The sequence below is a fragment of the Eumetopias jubatus genome, unplaced genomic scaffold (assembly GCF_037043125.1).
Source record: "Eumetopias jubatus isolate StellerSeaLion01/CBP00866 unplaced genomic scaffold, mEumJub1_p1.0 scaffold_2, whole genome shotgun sequence".
NCBI lineage: Eukaryota > Metazoa > Chordata > Mammalia > Carnivora > Otariidae > Eumetopias > Eumetopias jubatus.
The window spans coordinates 125,602,147-125,608,138 of record NW_028274808.1 but is presented as its reverse complement, the minus strand read 5'-3'; positions in this window follow the sequence as shown (position 1 = coordinate 125,608,138).

Sequence of the window (5,992 nt, the reverse complement as noted above, 5' to 3'; positions counted from 1 at the left end):
ATGAACAGACATTTTTCCAAAGAAGACATCCAAATGGCCAAGAGACACATGAAAAAGTGCTCAACATCGCTTGGCATCAGGGAAATCCAAATGAAAACCTCAATGAGATACCACCTCACACCAGTCAGAATGGCTAAAATTAACAAGTCAGGAAAGGACAGATGTTGGCGGGGCTGCGGAGAAAGGGGTACCCTCCTACACTGTTGGTGGGAATGCAAGCTGGTGCAACCACTCTGGAAAACAGGATGGAGGTTCCTCAAACAGTTGAAATTACAGCTACCCTACGATCCAGCAATTGCTCTACTGGGTATTTACCACAAAGATACAAATGTAGGGATCTGAAGAGGTACGCACACCCCAATGTTTATAGCAGCAATGTCCACAATAGCCAAACTGTGGAACGAGCCCAGATGTCCATCAACAGATGAATGGATAAAGAAGATGTGGTATATATACACAATGGAATATTATGCAGCCATCAAAAGGAATGAGATCTTGCTATTTGCAGCGACGTGGATGGAACTGGAGGGTGTTATGCTTAGTGAAATAAGTCAATCAGAGAAAGACATGTATCATATGACCTCACTGATATGAGGAATTCTTAGTCTCAGGAAACAAACTGAGGGTTGCTGGAGTGGTGGGGGGTGGGAGGGATGGGGGGGCTGGGTGATAGACATTGGGTAGGGTATGTGCTATGGTGAGCGCTGTGAATTGTGCAAGACTGTTGAATCACAGATCTGTACTTCTGAAACAAATAATGCAATGTATGTTAAGAAAAAAAAAAGACAGCAGGAAGGGAAGAATGAAGGGGAGTAAGTCAGAGGGGGAGATGAACCATGAGAGACGATGGACTCTGAAAAGCAAACTGAGGGTTCTAGAGGGGAGGGGGTGGGGGGATGGGTTAGCCTGGTGATGGGTATTAAAGAGGGCACATTCTGCATGGAGCACTGGGTGTTATGCACAAACAATGAATCATGGAACACTACATCAAAAACTAATGATGTAATGTATGGTGATTAACAGAACAATAAAAAATTTAAAAAAATGTTACCTAGTATATAGTTCACATTCAGATATTGCCAATTGTCTCAGTTTCATCCTTTCTAGCATTTTTTTTAAAAAATTAAGGTCCAATCCAGTATTACACATATCACGAATTCTATGTTTAAAGGAAAAAACTTTATCCTACCTAAAATCAGAAGATACAGGTGATGTCATTGTGTCTAAAGATCAATATCTCGTCCTTGTGGTACCAACAAAACAGTATTAAAATTATTAGTGGAAATTTTTAATCAAATTGTCTATGCAATGTCAATTATGTATCTAACACTATTTAAAATCCTGAAGATTTTAGAAAAGATTTCATGGTTCTTGCTCTCAAGTAACTCACAGTACAGATGCTGGGGCAGATCTAATATCTAAGTAACAACTGGCTAATAAGTAGCTGTTTTATCTGTTAGCTATTGCTGCAAAACAAGCCATTCTGAAATATAGTGACTTAAGGCAACAATGATTTTTTTTTTTTAGCTAGCTATTCTGTGAGTCAGTAATGTCAGCTGGCAATGTCAGTCTTGCCTGGGCTCAGTCTTGCAGTTGCAATATGTTGTTTGGGTTGGCTGGGGCTAGTGGTTCTGGGTGAGCTACACTCATATGTTGGCAGTTGACACTGGCTGTTGGTCGGTACTGACCCTGAATTAGGAAATAGGGATGGCTGGGCCACATAACTCCATCAGGATAACCTAAGCTCTTTTGCATGGGTGGTCTCAGGGTTCCCAGAAGTAGCAAGAGAAGGCAAGCCCCAGTGGGCAACATTTTTCAAGTTTCTTTTTGCATTGTATTTGCTTATTATCTCTTAGGCCAAATTATGTCAAGTGACGATGTCCAGAGTCATTATAGGAGAGTCTGCCCAAAGGCACAGATACAAGAAAACATGAATAAGTGAGGGTCATCACTGCAACAGTCTACCTCAACAATATAAAATGTGACTAGAATGACATTGATGAGCAATATCGTGGAATAAGTATCATTTTATAACTGTACCTTATAAAAAAACAAATAGTGAAGGTTAGTCAAAATATGCTATAGGAATTATGTCCCAAATTTTGGCTGTAATAGTTTAAGAAGAGCCTGATGGAAAGAATGGCACATAATGACTCTCAAAGAATAGATAGGATGTGGATGTGTAGGGACAAATTTAGGGACAGAGGATTGAGAATGGGTAAATGATGGATATAACTTAGGGATAAAAAAGCATAAACTGACAAAGAACCTGACATGTGTGTGGGATAATGAAGAAACAAACTTCAGCTGAGTAGATGGCCCATTAGGAAGAGTAGAAAACAAGATTAAATTATGAATGGAGGCATTTAAAGGTCAGCCATAGTTTAGAATTGATGTAGCTCCATGACATCAACAATATTTTTAAAAGAATCATCTAGTAACAGCATTAAGATGAATGACATCAGGGGTAAGCAGTAAAAGTCAGGTACACATTTATTATAATAATCAAAATTAAAACACTGACATTGAGAATAGAGCAATTGTGACAAACCTAGGAGACATATTAAATAGAAGAAAGGTACAAGTCTGAGGCATATTTTATATAGTAAACAGTGGAATTTTAAAACTATAGACCCAGACTTAATATGTTTCCTCTTCCAACATCTTTTTTACAATATGGTCGTCCATATATTTGAAAAGAGCTAAAATATCAGCAATTGCCCAGTTTGTTTAGCTGTTCTCCAAATCCCTTCCAACATTATTCTGACTACTCTGTGATTTGTTGATATCATTAAACTCTGATGCCAGAATAGAGCAGAGTATCTCACATGTGCCTGACAGAGTACAGTATTAATCTGAATATCATACTGATATCAATGCAGTCATTGTCTACATTAGCTATTTTTTCTTATGTCACATGATCAGTTCATATTTATCCTATAAAATATACTAAATTCCTTAGCAATATTACACAAGAGCATTCAAAATAAAATATTTCTACCTATTAACATTTAAATAGAGTCATTCTAGACAAGGACCAACTTTGTTAAATCTTTGGGGATATTTTAAAATATGTAACAGTGACTTTTTCAGGATTATCTGACTTCCAGTACATAGTCCTGCAGTGTGTGGGGCCACAATTAAATGCAGGGCTTAGTACAAACTTTATTATTTTACTTGCATGATAAGAATTTACTGAACATGGTTTTAGAAATAATTCTAAAACCTCTATTCCCGTTTTTGACATACGACTCTATCTCTAGAGACCAAGGAATCTGAAGTCATGAGGTATAAATCCACTGGGAAGCCAAATCTTTTCTGGATACTCCTGTACAAGACAACGTGCTCATAACTAAACATGGTATTATAATAATGATTAGTCCTGTAATGTCTTTTTAATTACCTGGAAAAGGAATTAAAATAATCAGTGATGGCTTATCAGCTTTTCTTCTTCTTATAAGCTAGGCAACAGGTAAATGCAACAGGTTAAGAATAGTTGTAAATAAGGGACCCCGCTAAGACAAGGGCATACTCCTCCCTCTCCTCTCTCCACCAAGCAGTCCCACATACCTACGCCAATTTTATTTAACATTGCAATTCTTCTAGCATTGTGATTTTCTTCTTTAAAAAATTAGCTGAACACTAGAAGAATTATGATCTTCTTAAAAAATTAGCTGAACACTGCAAATTGCCTCGTCTTAATGACAAGTAAATCAAGCATGTAAGATCATAGGATTGTTTTTCTAGCAAATAAAACATTGCTACCATAAATTTTATGTTTGTGCCTATACTCACCTACATTGAAAGTGTCTTCAGTGGTAAGAACAATTTTGTACTTCTTTTGTGAATATAGTTGCATATAGGTGGATTCATAGTAGATACTTCACAAATATTTTCTTGCTAAATGTAAAAACCTATGACAGCAACAAATAAAACCTACTAACATATACAAGTATATATAAGTGTGTGTCTTTCAAAAAGGGAGATGAAAGCTTTGGGGATGAAGATGACATTGGCAATAGATAAAAACTTTTTTTTTAATGGTGCTCTGAATATTAATAAGAGGAAACTTCCCCAGAAAATGTCTGAGGCACTTGAGGTGTAAGAGAGAGGGCACCACCAGAGGGCGGTAGCCCCCAAACTTGCCATCACTAAAGCTTCGCCAAAGGCTAACTTCCTGTACCTATAGCTGTTTAGTATTTCCTCCGGCTAACACTTCATAATTTTCTTCCTTTCACAACAAATACCCATTATGTAGTTTCATTAACTCCAAAATACCAGTAGTTTAGAGATACAACACCTGAGAGTGTGATATGGAATAAAACATTTAGAATCGGTTGTTTTTATTGGGGTTTTGTGTTTGTTTTTTGGTCCAATAACTCAGAGATAAGGCGATACCTTGGATTTGGGAGAGAAATCACTTCTCACACCAAGCACAATTCTTACAGGTAAAATGTAGTCTGTGACCCGTGGAATGCTGGTTAAAACCACTTCTTCTCACACTTGCCCTTTATCCCAGTACATAGGCAGCTGCAATAAGAAAGCCCATTTGCCAAAAATAGTCCTCTACCAGCCTGTCACTCTACCTGAAATCCATTAAGACACTGGTTCCCAATCTTTTCAAAGTGAGGACTCAAAAAAAATTTCACAGAATCCTATGGGATCATTCCTGAACTCTTAAGATCAGCATATTAACCGTATGTATCTCACATTAAAGATACTATCAGTAACACATTTTAATGAATTAATTTTGCATTAGCCACAACAACATACATTTTAAAAATACTAGTACAGATATGCAAAATATATTATTTAGTCAGCCAACAGTTTAGGCTCTTTGACTACACAAGTTAATGACTCCCTTGAAGTAAACCCATAGTCTACCCCTTACCTATAGCATAAGGTCTGGGGTCTGAAAGAAGGGAATCATTGAATTTATGGATTATCTCACCAAACTTCCAGTTTTAGGAAACATCATATTTTTCTGGTTAGATTTTTATTTTTTAAAAACCTCACCAACTCTTAGAAATGAAAAATATGTATCTTTCTGCATACATGAAGAAATGCCTGGCACTCATCAATTAACGTATCTGACATAAGTGTGCGTGTAGCTCCCTACACATGTTCTTCCCATGAAGATTTACCAAGGTTAAAGTTTGTAGAATGTCAGTGGAAGTTTGATTTCTCAAAGACATCAGTTCCAAATACAGTTTGTCCGTATGACCTGAGCAACATTCTTCGGTGTCCTACTGAGTACGTAACGTGCATTCTTAGCACAAATGTCCTGAGAGTTTTGACATCATAGATAAAATATTTCCTGGCATGATTAAAAGAGTATCTGGCATCATGTAGCTCTACAGAAAGCCAAGATTCCAGAGATCATGTTAGCTGACAGTGAAACTCCACCACTCATGTCAGGGGAAAGTCAAAGTTCATCTCTTATGAAAGTATCTTATACTCCATTCCTGCTTCTCATTAGAATGTATCAACTGAAGTGCAACCTTTTAACTGAATCAAATACACAGGTATATATCTATCTTGTTTCATTATTATTTGGAGAGATACCAAATATAATAAAGATCATATACAATACTAAACTGAAGAAAACAAACTTACTCAAAAGCCATCATATGGCATGGAAGAAATTAATCAATTATACTTTTCTATACCTCAAAGTTATTTTACTGTAGAGTAGAAGTGATTATTCTTACTCTTGTCAAATATTCTTACTCTTGTCAAATGTAGAAGAGGGGTCTGTGAGTCAAGAGCTAACAGAGAGAGATGGAAGGCTTGTCCATAACTTATACCAGTGATTCTTGCCCTTTTCAAAACTCCTCTTTGGAACGTAACTCCACAATCTTTCACATGTCTTGGTAGTACTCAGTCACACAGTTCGGAGTTGCATATGCTTTTGTGGGACCTCAGCAGTAGGGGAGGATGCTCTGGAATTTGAGGCTCACAGGTTAAGAAACACTAATCTGGGCTAACCTTC